This window comes from Arctopsyche grandis, chromosome 2, assembly GCF_051622035.1.
Source record: "Arctopsyche grandis isolate Sample6627 chromosome 2, ASM5162203v2, whole genome shotgun sequence".
Lineage (NCBI taxonomy): Eukaryota > Metazoa > Arthropoda > Insecta > Trichoptera > Hydropsychidae > Arctopsyche > Arctopsyche grandis.
Genome location: NC_135356.1, coordinates 34,218,102 through 34,223,484, shown reverse-complemented (window position 1 = coordinate 34,223,484; position 5,383 = coordinate 34,218,102). Strand labels below are relative to the sequence as shown.

Sequence of the window (5,383 nt, the reverse complement as noted above, 5' to 3'; positions counted from 1 at the left end):
AAAGACTGGAAATAATAAGGATTAGTGTGATGCCAAGCGTGTTTCGTAGCCTCAAAAAGGTATGTGTAGTCACTAGTCACACTGCTTGTGTAATGTGCTGGGGAGATTCAAAATAGATATGCGGTATCTACATACATATATAACATATCTCGGACGAGCTAACATATCTCATTTGGCAGAAGAGGAACGAAGAGGGGCATATGATGTAACCAAAATAAATATTTGCTTTTCTTATATTGCTCATATTTAATGAGAATTTTTTTTTTTTTTTGAGGAAACATTACAATAAGAGTCACATTTTGGATTCTCAACCAGAAAACTTACCAATGTATTTTTACCGATATATTTAACGACAAAGTATCAATCGTCGAGTAAAAATCCAGTAAAAGGATATCTACTCGAGGGAGCCGTCGAAAGGTACGCATTCGACCAGCACAAGCCTGGTTGCCGACTTTGAGCCTCACCATGAGCAACACATAAGCGAATTCCCCATAAGTGACAATTCCGAAGTTGGGGACGAAGAAAACTACAGTCCCGGTGAAAAGGATTGCTTATTCAACAACAAATTCAAAGTGGAAATGGCCAATAGAATATCTACAGAATAGCGCCTGATATCTACAGGACAGTTTATTCCTCATGTGAATGATATTCTGATTTGAATGTTTTTAATCAGAACATCTAGATATTAAAATTCAATTCTTATTCTGACAAATTGGAATCAGAAGACAGTGTGATTTTTTGTCTAGTCAAACATGCGATCAATCGTAATGATTTACATTCCAAAAGTGAGCAAACTTTTTTGCACAGATTCAAAGCTGAACATTCAATAATTGGCACAAGCCACCGCTATTTGCAGTCGGATAAGTTGTAAAAAAGAACTAATTACACAAAATCACCAACAAACTGATTTTGCAGGCGTGCCTAGTCCAACTATTATAATATCGCGTATGTAAAAAATATATTAGGTGGGCTGAAAAGTTCGTAGGCTGAGACATAGATAGCGCTACTAGTATTAAATCCATATGATTTTTAGTTAGTCCTAACCTTAAAAAGACACGTGTATAAATTTGACAGCTGTCGTACTATTAGTTACTATTCTGTAACTAATAGCTTTACTCTTCTAATAGAATAGAATATACTCTGTATAGAATAGCTATTAGTTACTATTCTGTAACTAATAGCTGTAGTACTTTTAACAGTGGACGCCCCAAAGAGGCTGTTACCGACGAAAACATCAAAAAAGTCCACAAAATAATTTTGGATAACCGTAAAGTGAAATTAATTGAGATAACTGAGACCCTAAAGATATCAAAGGAACGTGTTGGACATATCGTGAATGAATATTTGGGTATGCGAAAGCTCTGTTCAAAGTGGGTGCCGCGCGAGCTCACAATCGACCAAAAACAATAACGAATTGATGATTCTGAGCAGTGTTTGGAGCTGTTCAATTGTAATAAACCCGAATTTTTGCGTCGATATGTGACAATGGATGAAACATGGCTCCATCATTTCACACTGTGGACTGCACGTGATGAAGTGACTCCAAAGCGTGGAAAGACGCAAAAGTCGGCTGGCAAGGTTATGGCATCAGTATTTTGGGATGCGCATGGTATAATATTCATCGACTATCTTAAAAAGGGAAAAACCATAAACAGCGACTATTACGTAGCGTTATTGGAGCGTTTGAAGGACGAAATATAATTGGTCGTATTGGCGTCTCACGACATACGAATCGATTTACTAATATGCAGGTAACTGTACATTTCATTGTACAAATTAATCACAAAAACTTTGGAAATAAAATAGACCACACGTGAATGGGTGCGGCGCCTCGCAGATGCCAAATGTTAAAAATGAAATACATATGACTACAGTGAATTTCCCAGAGAGTCTGGAAATGATGATGATGAAAAAGTTCCATTTGTGGCTCGGCATGATACTATGTAGATGTGAATGTCATGCCGAGTTTCCAGGAAGTGCTCCAAACGGTTATAATAACAATTTTTCTTCCTATACATTTTCTTCCTTCAAAGTCGTTTGACATTTACACAAAATAGGTAGGATGTTTGTTTTCAAAAAATCCCCAATTTAATAAAAATACATCAATCACGCTTGTGAGTACATACATAGGTGCGGCACCTCGCAGATACCAAATTCTAAATTATAAAAGAAAAATGCAGCGAATTCACTGGAGAATACGATGAAACGATGACAATGATGGACGTGTGTCGTTTCTTGACGTATGTACATACAGCGATGGTACAAACCCCATTACGAGCGAGAATGCATCAGCAGTTCTGGATCGGCTTGAAGTACAGCTTAATTTTCAGGAAAAGACTGCATTTTTTCTAGTCTCCGTTTGTTATCAGCAACGATCTGAAATAGAAACGTCAATCAAATGAGTACAAAGCCAAAGTCAAACTAAAACACACAATTAAGTTTAACAATATTTGGACTTTCGAAGATACCTGGTGTTATTTGGATACAACTTCGGGAAATTTTATCAGCAGTTCAGGATTGGCTAGAAGTACAGCTTCATTTTCAGAAAAAGACTGCATTTTTTCCAGTCTCCGTTTGTTATCAGCAACGATCTGAAATAGAAACGTCAATCAAATGAGTACAAAGAAAAAGCCAAACGAAAACACATAGGAAAGTTTATCAATCTCTGAATTTTCGAAAATACCTGATGATATTTGGACCCAACTTCAGCAAATTGTATCAGCAGTTCTGGATCTGAAAAATGAAATGACCGCGTTCTTTCGAGACTCTGTTTGGTATCAGCAAAAATACTATAATTTTTGACTAGGGTAACCAGCTTTTTTATACAACAGACTTTTTAAAGAGAAAAAAATCTAAAAATATATCCTATGCTATAAACTAAACTAGGCAAAATTTAAAATAAAATAGATTTTTTGACTAGGGTATCCAGCCTATTTATACAATAACATTATTTATATGTGAAAAAAATCTTTATAAAATTCCCATCATCATTATGATATAAATGATTGCGAAATTTAAAAATTTTGTTGTATGAACAGATTGGTGGCCCTAGTCAAAAAATTATCATATTTTTAAGTTTGCAATAATTTATAACAAGTCATCGGAGCCTGAGGGGGCCGTGTATTGTTCAAAGGTTGTAAAGGCATTGTTAAAGGTTTGCCGATCCTTTTTTACAAAGGATTTACAACGATGGAACAATGGATAGCACTGTGACTATCCTACCTCTATTTATAACATAAAGATGATGGAAATATTTTTTTGATTTTTTCTCTTAAAAAATTTCTTTGTATAAACAGGTTGGTTACTCTAGTCCAAAAAAATATTTTATTTTAAATTTTGTCATCATAGCATAAAAACGATGGGAATATTTTTAAATTTCATTTCCAACTTGAAAAAACTAGTCCAAAAATTTATTTTATTTTAAACTTATTATATTTTAAAGTATTTATAGCTTAAAGACAATGGAATATTTTTTGGATTTTTTTTCTCACTTCGAAAATATTTTCCTATAAAAAAAGGTTGGTTACCCTAGTACAAAAATTTTTATGTTTTAAATTAAATAGATAGTTTCACTAAACGCCGATAGATGTCACTATAATAGAATAAAAAATCACCGATAGATGGCGCTTTCAATAGTTTAAAAAATTGTCTATAGTATAAAAAATCGCCGACAGATGTCACCATAAATAGTTTCACTTATCGCCAGTGGATTTCACGGCGCACCGACATCTCAGCGCCGACCTTTCGGCGCAGACAACTCAGCGGATGACAATTCAGCGCATGAACTATTTAGCGCAAAATCAATTTTTTCAATAAGTTTCAAATGCGTTTTCAAAAATAATTGCTGTATTGAAATTGTCGGTCATATCTACATGATACTTTCAAAAATGCGAATATATTTTTTTGTTACTTTTCGTGCCTTGAAATATTACGCAAGCAGGGTTTCTCAACTAAGGACGCAACAATTTATTTTTAAGCAGGGTTTCTAAGCCGGGCACAAAGGCACAAAGAGTATCGAATAAATTTATTCGCATTTATGAAATTATCATGTAGATTTGACCGACAATTTCAATACAGTAATTATTTTTATATTTCGAGGCATTCGTCGAAGCGCGCAAACGACACGGAAAGGAAACGACGCCACAGTCGAGGGGGATGACGAGACGCGATTCCAAGGTCGCGGTGGCTCTGATTGTTTGGTGGCAAATGTGCAATCAATCGACGAGCACTTGTGCAATCGATCGACGAAAGCAATCAATCCACGGCAAACGCGACCAACCGATTGAAACGCGGCAACAATGGCTATTTTCCATAACCAGTTCCTAAATAGCAACCACGGGTTGCAATAAAGGAACTGGATATGGAAAATTCGAAAATGTCGGGTGTAGATATCGGTAGTGTGAACGTAGCCAATAAAGCTACAATAATAGCGTTGGGGGAGGGGAGGGGCGGGGAGGGGCAGCTCAGGGCTCAGCGTTGTGCACTCACCGCGATGGCCGTACCACTTCTGCCGGAAAATGGCGGCGAACATTGCGATCTGCATTAGCACAAAATGTAAAATGCGATTGTGGTAATATTGATAGAGAGAGAGAAACGGAAAGGAAACGACGCCACAGTCGAGGGGGATGACGAGACGCGATTCCAAGGTCGCGGTGGCTCTGATTGTTTGGTGGCAAATGTGCAATCAATCGACGAGCACTTGTGCAATCGATCGACGAAAGCAATCAACCCCACCCCACGGCAAACGCGACCAACGATCGAAAGGGCAACAATAAAGCTACAATAATAGCGTACCTGCGGGGGGTTGGGGGTGGTGGTGGGGGGGGGGGCGGGTAGCGGCAGCTCAGAGCTCAGCGACGCGCACCCGCCGCGATGGCCGCTGCACTTCTGCCGGAAAATGGCGGCGAACATTGCGGTCCGCATTGGCACGAACTCAGAGCTGAGAGCCCAGCGACGTGCACTCACCGCGATGGGCGCACCACTTCTGCCGACTGCGAGCAGCGCTTCCGATGTAATGGCTGGGAGTGGGGGTTCACCCACGGCGATAGCGATTGGTCGAATATGCGAACGACGCAGCTCATTTCGACGCACACGCCAACCCCACTAATCGACATGCCCGTACACTAGGGCTGCCATAAGTGTCGGAGCACCGACGGGGACAACCCCCTTAAAAAAAAAACAAAAAAAAAACATTTTTATCGATATTCATAGCTGTATTTTGAAAAAAATACACAACATTTCAACACAAGTAATTGGAACTAAACAAAAATTGAATTGAAAGAAAAATTTTAAGATTGATAATAGGTTTTTTTTGTGGAAGCGTCTGTACCAAATCTAAAATAAATAAATATAGATAATTGGACGATTCAAATAAATTTAACTA

At 38.1% G+C, this 5,383-nt stretch overlaps 1 long non-coding RNA gene across 2 annotated transcripts; it reads right to left on the bottom strand.

Moving 5' to 3' along the window:
* Positions 1-271: 271 nt before the first annotated feature.
* On the bottom strand, positions 272-4,986 carry LOC143921396 (uncharacterized). Of its 2 annotated transcripts, XR_013261430.1 has the most exons (4): positions 4,795-4,986; positions 2,684-2,733; positions 2,469-2,591; positions 272-2,376 (listed from the first exon to the last, which is right to left on the bottom strand). It is a non-coding gene; the product is annotated as an uncharacterized LOC143921396 (long non-coding RNA). The 2 variants fall into 2 exon arrangements; XR_013261429.1 differs by lacking the exon at positions 2,684-2,733 and having other exon boundaries at positions 4,795-4,980.
* Positions 4,987-5,383: the final 397 nt, after the last annotated feature.